Source organism: Canis lupus, chromosome 6, assembly GCF_011100685.1.
Source record: "Canis lupus familiaris isolate Mischka breed German Shepherd chromosome 6, alternate assembly UU_Cfam_GSD_1.0, whole genome shotgun sequence".
NCBI classification, from domain to species: domain Eukaryota; kingdom Metazoa; phylum Chordata; class Mammalia; order Carnivora; family Canidae; genus Canis; species Canis lupus.
In genome coordinates, this window is record NC_049227.1 from 75,591,070 (window position 1) to 75,608,660 (window position 17,591).

Below are 17,591 nucleotides of genomic sequence, written 5' to 3' on the forward strand. Positions count from 1 at the left end.
GCCAGAGAAATTTTAGAAGGTTCACAGGATGATGAGGGACAATAGGAATCTCAATATCATTTCAGGACTCATGACTGCTCATCAAAAGGCTTATCCTTGTTTACTAAAGGGAAGAACAGGAGTCTGAATCTAGAATCAGACAGATTTGGACTTTAGTGTTTTCCAGAAACTGACATTGGAACAGTTAGACAAAATGATGAAAGATACATAGCATTCAATGGGATGTCATTGTGTTGTTTAGGAGAGTTATGGCCTAAATATAGGAAGAATATAACAAACACAAAGGAGCTCCCTCAAGTTCCTATCTACAGGAACTTAGAAACTTGACAGTGTTCTTGTAGGTAAGAAGATATTTAAATATCTTGGGTGGCAAATGATGCAAAATTCCATCAAGGGACAACAGCCTGGGGGGTGGGGGTGGGCTCAGATCTCTGTTAGTAGACAGAAGATTTAGGTTTGCATAACTTGAACTTGAAGCACACAGGTGGTGAGAGCACCCCAGTTAGAGAATGTAATAGTTTTGTTTTATTTTAATAAAGATTTTATTTCTTATTCACCAGAGACACAGAGAGAGGCAGAAACCCGGGCAGAGGGAGAAGCAGGCTCCTCACAGGGAAGCCCGACCTGGGACTCCATCCCAGGACCGGGATCGTGCCCTGAACCAAAGGCAGACACTCAACCACTGAGCCACTCAGGTGTCTCTAGTTTTGTTTTTTTAATCAATTTCTAACAAATTACCACAAACTTAGTAAGTTAAGGCAAAACAAATTTATTATCTCACAGTTCCTATGGGGGTGAGTTAGCTGCACCCCCCCGCCCCAGTTCTGCTTAGGGTTTCATCAGATTGAAACCAAGGTGTCATCCAGGGCTATGATCTCAGTTGAGGCTTGAAGGTCCCTTTCTAAGGCCAGCAGGAAAGTACTGTCACTGCTGCTTGTTTATTTTAAGGCTCGCCTGATTAAATCAGGCCCACTGAGGAAATTTTTCCCCCTTTTTGATTAACTCAAATTCATTGCATCTGGAAATTCATTACATCTGGGAAACTCGTTTTGCCATGTAACATAACAATTGCAGGAGTGATAATTCATATTCACAAGTTCTACCCAAACTCAAAGGGAGATGGTTATGCATGTTATGCACCAGGGGGCAGAAATCTTTGGGGTCATCTTAGAGTGTTGTCCACCACAGAGAGAATGGACTTAGGTAAATAGTGCTCAATGTGTCCCAATAGCATTACAGATGAGGGTCCAGTCATGTCTAGTTGGTAACTCTGGTTTTTAAGAAACACCAGAAAACTGAGAAGGCTGCCCCTTAAATTACTTTAGGAAAGTAACATCAAAATTATTGGGGTGATATCATTGTGTCCTTATCTTTTAATGAGAGCAAAATTTAGTGCTTTGTATAAGAAAACTAAAATAATAAAAATTAACACTCTTAAATATATCTGCATTTAGGAATCTGTGCTTATTTTCAAGTTTAATTATTTGTACTGTTCAAGAAAATTAGGCCTATTAGAATAACAGGTCAACCTTATAAATTCCAAGTTAAAATGAGTAATTGATTCATTGCTGTAGACTTGTAATTTCAGATTGAAATTTCACTTGGAACGTTTAAGAGAACCTACAGTTCACCATATCTATAAATTTAATTTATTAGATTCATAAGAATCACTTAAGTTATTGGGAAGATTGTTAAGTCATACAATGTACTTAAAAAGGAAATAAAAATATATCACATTGATAAATGTGGCTGAATATTAAAAGAATTTAATTAAGTTGTAAAGTAATCCTTCAAAGTAATTATAAGACTTGCTAGATTTATGAGTATCTTAATTAAATTTATAAACTAACTTCTAAGCTTAAGAAAAACAAGGATTTCAAATGAATTAGTATTAATTTTGCACCAAAATAATCTTGAATAGCTCTTTTCTAGTAATAAAAAATGACTTAGTAACATAAAAACACTCATACATAACAGGTTTCAACTCTACTATGATTTTTGTCACTGACTTAACTTCTCTTAGCCTCAGTTTCTCATCTGCCTAATGGGGGCTGGAGGCTACTATATCAACTTGCAGGTTGCTCTAAAGACTAAGTGAGATATTTTACATAAAGTGCTTGGTACATGTTAGAGAGCTATATAAGAAATAATGATGAGAGCTTAAAAAGAAAACAAAATATGATTTTTCTCATAAACACACGAGCAGAAGTTTTGCTTATAGTCTATCCACACCAGGGACACTTTAAAGTTCAATCCTGCATATACCCTCTTAGATAACAACTTATTTGTTACCTTTCCAGGCACCATGGATGTTGGAGAATTAGTCTTAATGCCCAAGGCAGTACCGTAACTTGTGTGAAACCCAGAGGAGGAGGATCACACCCTTTAAATCCTCACCAGAAGGTGGCTGTAGGAAAGTAGTAGCAAGTCAGTGTCTCATTTCAGTCTTTAAAATCGGAGGCACAGGGAACAAAAAAGTATCAGGCTCCAAGGACTTTGTGCAACCAGTGTGTTCCTGTGCCAGTATCTGGGGCCAAATTACTGGAATGGGATATAAACTCTAGGGGAAGGGGGAAGTTAGTATTCCCTCTAGGCTAATAGTCGCCTGGTGAAATGTCGCTGTATTTGTGTCGAAGGAGCAGAGGAATGCAGTGCTGTCTGGGTAGAGCGCAAACAGAAAATTCAGAGAGGAGCTGACTTAGAACATATTGTGTTTAATATAAACCAACTCACTTTTCCCACATTCCCATATTTAGGGACCAAAAATGCAATTTCAAGGGGAAACTGTAAAATTAATTATTATGAGAACTTAAAAAAAATCTCCAACTATGTCTAATTTCTCAAAAAATAAAGGCAATGATTTTTTGTGCATAGGGGATGAAAAAATTTCCTTCTACTCTTCTAGACTCTTTTGGCTAGTCTACTTATTAAGTTGTCATAAGAAAAATTAACAGAAGAAAAACAAATTTAATTGCATGCGTATGGGAGCCCCCAAAACAATAGGATATCCCCAGCCAGTCAGGCAAGTAAGGCTTACATGCCATCCTGAGCTAAGGAGAAGGAGATAGGAGTCTGAGACCTCAAAGAGGAGGAAGATAATTCATAGGAAAAGGAGAAGAGCAAATGTTTGGCAAACAAATGTTTGCCATGCAAAGCAGAGGTAACGGGACCCAGAAAGTTGGTCTTCAGGCCCTCTCTGCTCTTCCTTCTCCCCTGTTTACCACACTTGCCCCTATTCCTTATAGTTATGCCTGGTGATTGCTCTCTTCCTGGATGAGGCCCTCTATCTAAATTCTCTTGGGTAGCTCAGAGGATGGTAAAAAGCTCTTGCTGAATCTTTTGGACCTTGACTGACTTCAGCTCAAAGAATCCACATGCCAAAGTGGCACATTTTGGGGAGGCTGATTCTGAACCCCTTTAGATGATGACTCCAGGAGGTGAGCAAACACAAAAAAGAAAGGTATGTGTGTATAGAGAGAGACAGACAGGCAGAGAGATAGACAGGAGGAGTGGATGAACAGAGAGGGAGACTCTCAGAGAAAGAAAACAGAAACTGAGAGAAGATCCAGACACAGAGAAAACAAATATGAAAAAATGATATTAAAATAGAGCCGCCTCACACTGAGAACTGATGAGACAGAAAGACTGAAAAAAAAAATATTAAAGAAAAATATATGTAAATTTTCAAGGCCCCAGAAACACCCAGAGGACCAGGGAAGGAAAAAGAGAAAAAGGAAGATAACACAGGGCAACCTTCAATTTGGTCAATATTTACTGAGTGCCCACGGGGAACATGCCAACCTCCAGGAACTTAAGTGGAACCCAATTCAATTCTCTCCTATTCTGGAGGGTCGGGAGGTTCAAGTCTGTGGAGCGGCCTTGGGGCGGAGGAGGTATAAGTACATGCAAATCCATACTGTGCTTTGCTTCCAGTTGGTTGGCCCAGCAATTCCATGTCTTCTGGGCTAACTTTCTCTTCCCCCCAACTCCATGGAGAAAAAAAAAAAAAAAAAACTTAAGAAACAAAGATGAAGGCATTCTTGAGTCCTTTTTTTTTATATGTATATATACTTGTGGTATTGGATCTAAACAAGTGTTACTTAATAGTGACACCATATTTCTTAGTTACACATAAAAATCTGAAATCTAGATATTTAAAAAGAGAAATGTTAAAAATTATTTTAAAAGACTGAATCAAAGACCACTTTCATTAGACTTCCCTCCCCACCATGTCCTGACATACGTGATAATGTATATTATTTTTAAAAATCTTTATTTCAAAAGTTTCAGCCTAGAAAATATTTCCTAGGAATATCAGAATACACAGGCACATAGCTGATCAAAATGTCTCCAAAGACCCACAGAAAGGGAAATGTCTGCCGTATGACTCATGGAATCCATAACATAAATAAACCAGAGGTTTAGGAGAAATACTACTATTCTCCATGGGTTCTATAGAACAGATTTTCTAGTGAAAGACATGGGTTCTATAAAACAGACTTCCTAGGGAAAGGACAGCATCAAAACTCATTACACCTCATCAGCTAATCCACACTTATTCAGACTAACCCATCTGATAAACCTAAAAAAAAAAAAAAGGCATATGATAGAACAATTTATGGGACTATTAGCTTACCTTTATTCTTCCTGTATTCCCCTACCTCACAGCTAGGCCTTTGTTATTTCCTAGCCTCTGGGATTTTTGCAGGGTGGAAAACAGAAGATACTTAAAGTGAAGGACTCTTCTTAGTGTGAAGTGAGAGCTTGTTGAAAAACTACACTACTTTTACCCTGAGGATGAGAGTAGAGAGGAATTTTGAGAAACTCAGGAAAAAGGCCAAAGTCAGGGACCACACATTCTTCAGTATGAAAACAGCCTTCTAGGAAGGTGGCACATGGTGGTGGAGTGTCTCTCTGATGTGCCATGAGAGTGGTACCCTGGGCACTAGAGTTCCAAACTCCAAGGATGCCCTTGGATGCCTCAACTGTGAGATGGAGCAGGAGCGTGGTCGGGTCAGAAGGATCAGATTATAGTCCGGGACAGCGAGACTGTCACTGGTCCTCAGTCAGTAGACCAGTGACTGCCTCTCCGACCGTGCGTACTACCTACAACTAACTCGACCACAGCACAGCATCCCTGGTACGCTCAGGTCCAATAGGGACTCAGGCCGAATTTCCTATGACCCAGGAGAAACAAACTTAGAGAACAATTTTGGTTAATTTTATAAAAATAAATAAATGAAGGGTGCCTGGGGGCCTCAGTCCATTGAATGTCAGACTGATGCTTGGTTTCGGCTCTTGGTCGAGGACTCAGGGTGCTGGGATCTGACCCAGGGCAGGCTGTGTGCTGAGTGCAGAGCCTACTTGAAAATTCATTCATTCATTCCTCCTTGCTCTCTTTCCCCCTCTGCTCCTCCCCTCCCGCCTCCCACCCCACTCGTCTGCTTTCTCATTCTCTCTCCTAAATAAATAAATAAATAAATAAATAAATAAATAAATAAATAAAATCTTAGAAAAAATAATATTAAATAAATAAATGAGATATTTTATATGCATCTAATGTCATACCTGCCACCCAAACCTTGGCATCACAAAGAACTAAGGCTGAGCAACCCTTGGGCACTTTGCTCAACTTCTCCAGGCTCAGTTTTCTTTATCTGTAAAATGGAGATAAAAAATGGAACTTAATTCGTAAATTACTATAAGTAGGGAGGATTGGGTGCACATAGGTTCAGCGCCTGGAACATAGGAAGTATTCAATAATGGTTGCTATTTTTATTCAGTTGGAAAAATGAGTCTCCTAGACGTGAGACACAAAACTTTCAGCCATTGCACAAACACAACCATTGCGAAGAAGGAAACACCATCAGTTACGCACACTGTTTACAAGATGAAAATAAGTTATTAATAGTTCTTCAAGAGAAATACCACCGCCCCTTGCAGGAAAAACAATCTGAACACAAGGACCAAGAAAAACACCAACCATCCCCCACAACTCTACCACCATGGGGCCATCGGCATTCAGGTCAGCACGTCCAGTAAACCTCAGACCCATGGGGAAGAACAATAGAAGCAATTCAAACCACTTAGTATGGCCATGGCTTTTACAAAGCCAACTGCCACCCTTCTCCGCACTTTTCACCCTCCCCTCCTCCAACACAACCACATCTGAGGCTAAAGATATTTATAATTCTCCGAGTGACTAACTGCAACAAACTTTTGACAAGAAGGCTGTTGAACTTGATAAAAGTATCTTAGTAGGACAGATATACTTCTCCAGTGGAATTTGGGAGGGGAGAACATATTTAATTTTTGATAAACTAAAATAGGACCTTCAGAATGGAATGACTTCACACCGGGATTGAACGGTAGAACCAGTCCCAGGTCAGATAAGGCTCCAGCTCCTCCGTAGTCAAGTGGGCATTCACACCACAAATCTTAGCGTGACCTCAGGGTCTCCTCATTTTTGCTCTCCTCTATCCTGCCCAGGTCATTTGGAACTCATGACTGGTCTCAGGTCTGTCCCCTACCTAATGGCCCCTGGTGGAAAAATCATGACTTGACAGTTCAACAAACATTTCTTGAGACTTTGTAGGAGCGAGAGAGGATCAGGGTCAGGACAGAACTGCAAAGGCGAGTCAGGCAAGTGCCCGGGGCCTTGTACAAGATGCTCAGAAGACTTGACTAGAGCTGTTCCTTAGACCCACCTGGGGCCGTAAGAACACATTGTACGTCAGGGAGCATGGAGGCCAAGGGGGGGTTAGAAATCCAGTAGGGTACTCAGAGCAGAGAAGCCGAGGCAGAAGCAAGAGCAACCACTCTCTGTCCTGCTGCCCTGGTGGAATGCAGACCCCGGGCTGGAGTCCTGGTACCTTTACCAGTGGCCTTGACCCTAAGTCTCAGCCTGTGGAAACACCCCAAGCTCTTCCAGGCTGATTGAGCTGCTAGTGCCCTCTAGCGGGAGCCCACGGGATGGCCTCAAGATGTGAACCTCCAGATTCAAACCCAGTTCCCAAGGACTCACCATGCGCTGGCTTCTGTGCTAGCTGCTGGAGCCACAGGTCTTTGAGTCGTTGTTGTTTTTTCTTTTCTTTTCTTTTCTTTTCTTTTCTTTTCTTTTCTTTTCTTTTCTTTTCTTTTCTTTTAAGACTTTAGTTATTTATTTGACAGAGAGAAAGAGCACAGGCAGGGGGAGCGGCAGGCAGAGGGAGAGGGAGAGGGAGAGGCAGGTCCCCTGCTGAGCAGAGGGAGCCAGATGCAGGGCTTGACCCCAGGACCCCGGGATCATGACCTGAGCTGAAGGCAGACGCTCCACCGACTGAGCCTCAAGACTGGTTTTTCCCTCAAGAAGCGCACAGTCTAGGACGTGAGACGTAGAGATAAACACATGAGAACCAGAGTGTGTGGTCAGTGCAAAAAATAATAAAATAAAATAAAATAAAATAGCAATCGTAAATATAAATAAGACAGAGTTTGTACAGAAGAGGGATGATTAACTTTCGTGTCTGAGGGTTTGATGATGGTTTGAGGTCTGGGCTGACAGTGACAAGGGTGTCCTGGAAGGTGTAATTGGGCTCTGAAAGAAGATTAGTAGGACTTCACTAGGCAATTAATAGGAGATGAGTTTTCCAGGAAAAGAGATCAACATGAGGTATTGCAAGAACTGCAAATGACTGTACTCTGGGAATGTCAAGTGGGGATGGAATTCGATGGAATTTGTCCTGGCCCTTTCTGAGGGAGTCTAAATGGTACCAGTGTCTCCCAAAGTGTTCTATCAACAAACATTTGTTAAGCATCTTCTATAGGAAATGGGATGACACATTATTCGAGTCCTCAAGATGCTTACAGTCGAGCATCGGGGTGGATGTTCAGACAGAAACGTGAGGGATAGTGTCTATAAAATGCACGTTATACACACATAGCAGCTGGTGACAAAGGACAAGGAACATTTACATTGAAAAGGGCCACCAAGGAAGGCTTCCCAGTGTAGGAAACACCTGGCTTGAGCAGGGAAGCACACACAAGCACGAACTTGCCCGAAGGCGGTCACGGGGAGGTTGTCCCTGTGATGTGCAATGCGTTGGCTGAATGTCTTCCTGTCTCTCTGGTCACATTAATTTTACTTCCCTGAAAAAAAAAATAATAATTTTACTTCCCTGGCTCCCCTTCTTCTTCCCACCCCCACTATCATCGATCTCCAAGATTCTATACTCAGACCTCAGAGCTTTGCTTTGTTCTTTCTCAGTGATTTCACTCACACCTATTTGTTTCCAGGATGAGCTTCAAACAATTTCCTTAGTGGAGACCCGGCATCATGGAACATGTCACTTTTTACACAGCAAGTCGGGCTGCCCCTAATGATCCACGCTGAAAATGGGATCCACCCTCTTCATCTCTGAGGTCCTCCTCTCCCTTGGTTGGTTGTCCCATCCGTCCTTTAGTCATCTGATGTTGTAAGTCAAGAAACTTGAAAAGACCCTACTTGCCCCCCCTCTCTCCCCAGCCCCCAGGGCCTCTCCAAGTTCTGCAGCATTCACAGATCCTTTTCCTTCTGTGTCCGCTATCACTGCCTTAAATTAGTCCCATAATCTCTTGCCTGGCTGATCGCGTGGCCTCCTAATCCATCTTTCTGCTTCTAGCTCGCCCCCTCACTCTATCTGCTTCACAGTATTTCTAATACGAAGTCTGATCTTGTATTTATGCCGCCCACCCCTCCTGCTTGCTGTGCTTCCGTGTTCCCTTCAGAACCAGGTCTCAGCTCCTTGGGGGAGTAGGCACCCCTCTCCCGCCGACCTCTCCAGCCTTATTTGTTGTCCTCTGCTTCCTGAAATTCTCCAGAAATTCCACACTTATGGTAGGTCTCCCTAAACATCATGTTATGTCCTACTTTCTGATCTTGAAGAACTGTCACCTAGAGTGCCTCTCCCCATTATGTTTCCCACATGGAAAACTCCAATTTATCCCCCCAAACTCAGTTCCATGTCACTTCCTCCCATTGAACCTTCCTTGGTCCTAATAGATACCTACTTTATGTCAGAGGCACCACACTAATTGCTTTGAACAAGACAAATTCCCTCCGCTGTGGACTTCACATTCTACTAGATGATACAGACGCTAAATAATCGCACATTAGTTATTTGACTGTAAGTGGGATATAAATCTTAACCAGGTGTTGAGGGTCAGGAAGTTACCCTCAGAGAGGGAACTTCGCTGATGCCTGAAAGACTAGAAGTAAATAACTGAAGCATAAGGTGGTAGTAACTGTGGTGGCGAGCATCCGAGGAAAGGAAACATTCTGTAGAAAGCCCCGAGTCAGGAAGAAATTTGGCACATAGAGCTTTGAGTTCCTTATGTGGGGTGATTGCTACAGACGCGCGCTGGTCCCTGTGCAAGATGACCTTCCAAACAGCTCTAGCCTCAAGCTTTCTATCATGTTGATGCCCTGATCAGAAATCTTCCATGATTCTCTGTTGCCTATTGAACAACATATTAATTCCTTTGTTGGTTTTCATGACCCAGTGCAATATGGGCTCCAGGAATGGTCCAGTTTTATCTCTCATAAGTCGTCTACATTTATATTCAACAAGAACTATCACAAACCACTTGACATTCCCCACACATTTCCTCATTTTTTCTTACTTTCCCACATTGACTCAGGTTGCTATTGTCACTAAAATGCCTTACTTCTCTATTCCTATCCATGCTTCTTGTTCTACAAAATAATATTTACCTGTTCTATGTGTGACGCGCTTTGGTATTTTCTAGTCTAGTCTATTTTACTCTATTGTATTTTATTTCAGTTCTTAAAACAGGCGAGTAGTAACCTACCAAAGTAACTTCACTGCCCACTAATAGATCTTGACCCACAGTGACAAACTGCCCCGAGTAGCCTTTAATGTTTTTCTAAGATATATGATTCTTGAATGAGGTTTGGCCTTAGTAGATTCTAAGTTTTCTTCCAGAAATAGAATCCTCTAACTCAGTTACATCTTCATTATTGGGCACCTGTGTTCTCTAAAGACAGAATGGTAAAATTCTACATGAACACATGATGAATGGGGTAGCTAATCACACAGAGCCAAGGCACCCTGAAGACACTTGGTAATGCATTTTTTTTTTTTTAGCAATGCATTTTAATTTGTAGGACATGTCACACTTTGCTCTTCCAATCCTGGCAGTATTTGAACTGAAGTTGCTAATTGCATTGAGCTGCTCCAAATCATATACTGGGCAAAGATGAACATGGGAGAAAATCTCTTCCAGCTGTAACTGAGAAAAGCAAACAAATCCATAACAAATAAATCCATGGCAAAGAGTTGCAACTGTAGCCCATAATATGGACTAAATGTAGATTGCTTTGGAACTGCCCAAGGGGAACACTTGAATCTTTTGTAATAATCACTTTCCAAAGGATCTGTTGTTCAAAATCATTTCTATATCTCCCATTTTAGGTTTTGCAGCATCAACGCCTGGGTCAACTTATCATCTTGTTAATGTTCTTCAAATCTTTATCTCCAGCCCAGATTATATTCATGTTTCATTTTTCTGTATATCCTACCGCCAGTAATGAACCCTAGATACCCTAAACTCATCAATCTAAATTAACTCATTATCATCACTCTAAGTCACCCTCTACCCACCCTTATCCTTCTTTGATTAGAGAATGGCACATCACCTCTCCACTTAAGCCAGAGAAGAGCGGCATTGGGCTTGACTCCTCCTTCTTCAGCTAACCTGCTACTAGTTCCTCTTGATGGCACATCCTATATGCTTCTCAAATCTGTCTACCTCTCTCCAACCTTCCTGCCTCTACTGATGTTCAAGCCTCCCAAATCGTCATCCTCTTGGCATCTTTCCTGATAGAGTTCACAAAGTGGCTGAAGTAACACATCATTCTCCAGCTGGAAACCATTCAGTTTACTATTATTTCACTTTCAGAGACATCCAATGGGAAGTACCTAAAATTGCTTGCAAAGCCCTCCTGAACTGTCCTCTACCAACTTTTCCTGCCTTTCCATACTCCTTTTCTCTTCTTTCTTCTTTTCCCCATTTCTCTGTGCATTCATATTCTCCAATCACCTAAAGAAGGTTCTTTATGCCTCAGACACTCCATTTTTTTTGTCTAGAACACTCCTTTTTACTAGAAAGCTATTACTCTTCCTTCAAGGCATATCTTGGATATCCCATAGAAAATATCCCTTAAGGCTTTGGGCTCCTTCTGTTCTCTCTTAGTGCCCTATATCTCATCATTATGCTATACTGAAATCACCTATTCACTTCAGTCAAACATTATGAGCACAGAAATTATTCAACACCATATCTCTATTGCCTAGCACATAATAGGTGTATGATTATTTTTTTATTTTTTTATTTTTTTATTATATTTTTAGAATGAACAAACAACATCTGATTTTCTCTCTCCTAGCGGAGGGCTGTGTAATGTCCAGCTATGCTGGTGACTTGGGAGATCAGTCTATGCAACCTTGGGATAAAGTATTGGAAAATTATTTTGACTGTAAATTTAAATCATTATCTTTAAACAGTTCATCAGTAATACAACTTTTTTTTTTTAAAGAAATGTCCATCTGTCTTATGTGTCTTATTTTACAAACTCAGGAGAGGGTTATTTTTGACTCCATAGAATCCCAACATTTCGGGTAATCTCTTTTCTTAGAAAACTAAATTTTACTCCTTACCAGATTCACAATCCTCAAATCCAAGCCTGAGCTTTTGTTTATGGAACCAGAAAGATTTGCATTGCATCAGTTCATGTTTAGTCAGTGCTAAACTTTCAATAAAAGTTTCTTAACCTTTTATTGAATTTCATTCATAACTGAAATGCAAATAGTCTGGCAACGTTCAGACGTTTCTTCAAAGACATATAGGCAGAATACATTTACATGATGAGAATTTGTGGTTAGTCGCAGGTGGTCAACGCTTATAGCTTGCAACAATTATTAAAATGTAAGTGTCACTGGTGGGGCTGCCAATGCTGACACCAGAAGAATGGAAAAGAACTCTAAAAGATTTTTTTATTTAAGCTAACTTTGAAATTAGCAAGGCTTTTCTGAACAGAATGGTTCTGCAATTTTCACAATCTAAGAATTCTTCAAAATACATTTCTGAGGCTCTTGCATGAATATTTAGAGTTTTGTTGAATTTCTTGCTTTTCCCTTAACACACTTTACTGTATGCTACCTCATACCTTTGCTGTTCTTTCTGATTGGCATAGCCTTCAGCCCCTTAGATGCCTTCTAAACTCAAATCTCATCTCTTCTGTGAAACACCACAACAAGATCAATAGAAATCTCTCAGGCTGAATTAATTCCTCTCCATTGTGAGTGTCCACAGCATTGTGTGATTTGCCTTTCAAATTGCACTTACTACATTATAGCATCCTTGTTGGTAAATGTTTCTCTGTTCCCTAACAGTCTATGAGTTACTCATTAATTTGGTATCCGCAGGACCCAACAGTGTCTGATACACACCAAAGCTTCCATATAGGGCAGCCCGGGTGGCTCAGCGGTTTAGTGCTGCCTTCAGCCCAGGTCATGATCCTGGAGACCCGGGATTGAGTCCCACATCAGGCTCCCTGCATGAGGCCTGCTTCTCCCTCTGCCTGTGTCTCTGCCTCTCTCTCTCTCTCTCTGTCTCTCATGAATAAATAAATAAAATCTTTAAAAAAAAATAAAGCTTCCATATAGACAAGTTTAAAGGCCAAATCATCCTATTTTTTCCCCACCTCTTCTGCGTCATTGTAGTATCAAGTTCATGTCATCCAGTTGGGGCTCACTTCACGATGTACATTATCAAACAGTTCGAATCTCACAATTAAGATATAAATTTTCTAATTTTGTCACAAATTCATTTTAGAAAAAGCAAGGAGCTGTAGTTTTAAAACTCATCTCTGTCACTAAGAGATTATGTGGTTTGGGACAATCAGTTTACCTGCCTTGGACATTACTAAATTATCTCTATCATCCCCATCTTCTCTCGTTGTATGACTCAATATCCTTTTCTGAATTCATGCAAAATTAATGGTCTTGACCACATAATTATGTATTTAATGGTTTTTAATGGCTAAGACTTAGTTTTCTCCTGTGTGAAATGAAGATAATAGTAGTGCTTGTCTCATAGGTTATAAGTAATCTTCTGTATATCTTGACTCTCTGCAGTTGTAGTCCGTATAAGGATGCAAAAGTCTTAATAACACACACATATTCACTGCTGACTTAATCACTACCTTCTGTTTTCTCCCATCATGTACAGTGTTTTATCTGTTTCTTGCTGATTGCCAAATATCATGAACATCTGATAATGTAATGCTAAGATAATGTCAAATAAATATAGTGACAAGTACGATTACAAATCTTGCAACAGATGCAAAGTTTCATGAAAATAAAGTCACATAATTTTAAAACACACATGTAAAGCCATTGACAAATAATAGAAGAAGAGAAAGCTAATACAAATATAACAGGTTGGGCTTCTTAAAGATATTGAATGGGATATGGGAATAAATAGATAAGTCCCTCTAATATTTATTACAAAAGTGACCATATTTATGATCATGTGCTGCAAAAAGTATTAAAAGGACATTTTTTTATGTCACGACTCATTTTTTTAATGCTCACAGTTAATAATTTAGTTTCATCTTTGCTTTTTCTAAAATGTAACTTATAGAGGCAATGAGAAAGAAGATGAAATTCAGCATGAAAATAGGGAATCTCAGGCAGCAGGTGTCATAGGGGAGGCCAGGGACACCAAGAGGCAGCTGAGAGTGACTAGTCTTAGTTCTGCCTCAGGTCAACTCTAGTGATGCTGCTTATCAGCCACATGAGAAAGCAAAGAAGATAAGAAGATGTGATGATAGATAGATAGATAGATAGATAGATAGATAGATAGATAGATAGACAGACGATGGAATATTACCCATCAAAAAGAATGAAATCTTGCCATTTGCAACAACATGGACGGAGCTAGAGTGTATAATGCTATGGGAAATAAGTCAGTCAGAGAAAGACAAATATCATAGGAGTTCACTCATTTGTGGAATTTAGAAAACAAAACAGAGGAACATAGGGGAAGGGAAGGAAAAATAAAATAAAATGAAAATTGATAGGGAGGCAAATCGTAAGAGATGCTGAACTCTAGGAAACAAACAGGGTTACTGGAGGGGAGGTAAGTGGGATGGAGGAATTGGATGATGGGGATTAAGGAGGGAATGTGATGTGATGAGCACAGGGTGTTATGTGTAAGTGATGAATCAATAAATTCTAGCTCTGAAACTAATTTTAAAAAGCTTAAGAAACACAAAACAAAACAAAAAGCAATGGAGAATGACACAAAGACTGCTCATTTGACTGTGTATGTTTGACATGTTGTAATTTCTTAAAATTTCAACCTAAGCAACTCCATTAAAATACAAAAAAAAAAAAACCTAGTGATTTCAAAACTCCAGTAGAACTTTAGAAAACATTAATTTCACTTATTTCTATAGCATTTTAAAATAAAGATAATTTCATTATTTTTTCACTTTATTAATAACTCTGAAATAGCTAAAACAGGCATTGCTTTTTACTGGTGAAAAGCAAAAGTTGGCCGAGTCTACTCAGATATCAGAGAGATAACACAGGCTCCCTGACTCTAGGACATAATGGTGAAGATGTTTTATTATGTCCCTTCTCTTTCCTCAGTAATACTAAATTCTTTACATTTTAGTCCTAATTCTCATTACAATCTTTTCAAGATAGATTTTGTTGCCTCCAATTTACAGGTAAGAAATCTGAGATTGAAAAAGATTAACAAAATTTGCCCACAGTCACCAGTAAGCATATCTTCCTAACTCCACTGTCTCACCCCTTTGTTTGCTGAAGTTCAGTGAATGTATTTATTAATAATAGAAAAACCACACTCAACAAAAAGAGGCTTTAGAGCATAAAAGAATTTTGGAAAGTCTGTCTGAGAAAAAAATAAATTTTTTAAACCTTCCAGTTTATATCTCAATTATAATTACTAGGACATTTGAGCCATACAATTGAAAAGTGATACATTTATTTCACCTTTGTTCCCTTTTTCTATATACTTTACCCTTCTATATACTTTTCTATATACATATAGAGCAATGAAATAACCAAATACTATGTTGTATCAAAAAAAAGAATCTGCTTTTGAATAAATGTCTAAACTCAATAGGTCAGGTCACTGAGCGTGCATCACCCCATTTTATCAGTTGAGATGTGAACTATAAAGAGATTCAATGAACTTCCTCAGGTTACAGAATCCAAGCTCCCCTTAGAAAATATACCAGCTGTCCATGCACCATTCCTTTTTTTAATGGCTATCTTAAATACAAGCATATGGTCATGCAAATATAAAAGTTTCCTTAATAAAGCAATAAAGAGACTACATCAGCAAAAATTATTGTCAGTAAACTCTAGGTTGAAATTACATGTTGTGAGTGACAACAATTTACTTTTACTTATAGCAGCTCCAGTCATGGATTATCTGTGATGGATTTTTCATATGGATGATATGAATCACATAAATGAAATTAAGACTATGAATATGTACATATTTTAGTATATATTAAAGTAAGCAAGGCAAATATTTTCTATTAGCTGAAGTCTAAAACTAAATAACCTATATGGAAATTTTGGAATGGAATCTGTTGGCTTCATAAAGAGATCTTGACATATTATTTCTGTTTAAATTGGAAAAATTAATACTGTCCACTCCTAAGCAAGACAGAAGAAAACAGTTATATTTCACATTACATTCTTGGAGGGATCTTTATAACTTGACTATAATTATTTCAGGATGCAAAATTTAAAAAGGACCTTATAATGTCTCAGTTCATCTTCAGGACAAGAGTCTCTCATTAGAATGTGATGCGTTTGTTCGTTAAAATTCTAAAGCTGAATGGCATCCTTCTAGGAAGGGCTGAATTGCCATCTAAACTAAATAATAACAACCATAAGATAAGTTTTGTGTTCTCTTTTATTTCATATACTCATATTAAGATTAGCAAATGTAGAAAGCAATTTATAAATGCATGCCCCAATCTACAAGTGGCCCCAAGAAAGTTGTTCCCAGGGAAAAGAAGCCATTAGGATTATTCAAAAGCAAATGAATTCTCAATATATTTTCATATTTTGATAACAAACCTCTATTGTGTCACTCTGTTGTCACAGAGATAACACACATCAGAAGAAAATGTCCCATGTTGTCCTTCAAACCCACATGGATCTCAAATCCACTTCTATCTCCTTTTCTCTATCCAGCCCCCATGTCCTTACCCCTCTCCTTGATCTACTAAAATTCTCTGGGGGGGAACCTAGCTGGCTCAGTTAGTAAAGCATGCAACTCTTGATCTTGGGGTTGTGAGTTTGAGCCCCACATTGGGTATAGAGATGACTTAAAAAGCAAATCTTAAAAATAAATAAATAAAACTCTCTGGTCTGTCATTATAATAACCTCTTAGCATATGTTCTTGATCTTTCCCTGGCTGGTTTCATTACATGTTTAGCAGAAGTAGAGGGGTTGAAGATTATACAGGCAAGAGCTTTGTCAAAAATTATTAAGTTGTACACATAAGAGTTACGTATTTCATTGCATGTAATTTTACCTTAAAAAAATTTAAACAATTACTGAACTTCAGTTAATGGGTTAGCTTTTTGTGATGATATGGGTTAGTAATATTAAAGCTTGCTTAAACAAATGAGTAAATATATTAAAAGTAATGGGAGCAGTATTTTAAGAGGAAGTTACAAACATAGAAAGAAGAAACAATGGCATTGAATTGGAAATGGAAACTATCAATATAAGCTCATGATTTTTAATATTTACCTATCTAGTTAAATAAATTTAGAAGTGATTATAGATATAGGCATACATGTGTGTTTACATGCACATGTAATATACTACATATGTTCACTGAGATTATCTAAAAGTTTTGACAGCATTGAGCACACCTAATACTTAGACCTTGATTTCTATTTATCATTTTGCATTAAAAGGAACCTAGACTTCTTACATACAAATGGCCAACAGACACATGAAAAGACATTCAACATCATTCAGCATCAGGGAAGCACAAATCAAAACCACAGTGAGATCCCACCTCACACCAGTGAGAATGGTGAAAATTAACAAGTCAGGAAACAAAAAATGTTGGAGAGGATGTGGAGCAAGGGGAACCCTCTTGCACTGTTGGTGGGAATGTGAACTGGTGCAGCCACTCTGGAAAACCGTGTGGAGGTTCCTCAAAGAGTTAAAAGTAAATCTTCCCTATGACCCAGCAACTGCACTGCTGGGGATTTACCCCAAAGATACAGATGCAGTGAAACGCCGGGACACCTGCACCCCGATGTCCACAGCAGCAATGGCCACAATAGCCACACTATGGAAAGAGCCCAGATGTCCATTGACAGATGATGGATAAAGAAGGTGTGGTCTATATACACAAAGGAATATTACTCAGCCATCAGAAGAGACGAATACTTACCAGTCACATTGACATGGATGAACTGGAGGGTATTATGCTAAGCAAAGTAAGTTAATCAGAGAACCAATTATCACATGGTTTCACT

At 39.1% G+C, this 17,591-nt stretch overlaps 1 protein-coding gene and 1 long non-coding RNA gene across 3 annotated transcripts in view; one reads left to right on the plus strand and one right to left on the minus strand.

Moving 5' to 3' along the window:
- PTGER3 (prostaglandin E receptor 3) overlaps positions 1-17,591 on the plus strand; it is a 178,584-nt gene that overhangs the window by 153,652 nt on the left and 7,341 nt on the right. Inside the window, exon 3 of one of the 2 annotated variants that reach the window (XR_005361412.1) lies at positions 8,275-8,453. The exons of the other annotated variant lie outside the window; for it this stretch is intronic. The gene's annotated coding sequence lies outside the window, so the exon portion shown is untranslated. The remainder of the gene's footprint in view (positions 1-8,274; positions 8,454-17,591) is intronic. 2 annotated transcript variants of the gene reach the window in all.
- On the minus strand, positions 2,786-6,144 carry LOC111096460. The gene is made up of 3 exons (XR_005361434.1): positions 6,002-6,144; positions 5,569-5,657; positions 2,786-3,986 (listed from the first exon to the last, which is right to left on the minus strand). It is a non-coding gene; the product is annotated as an uncharacterized LOC111096460 (long non-coding RNA).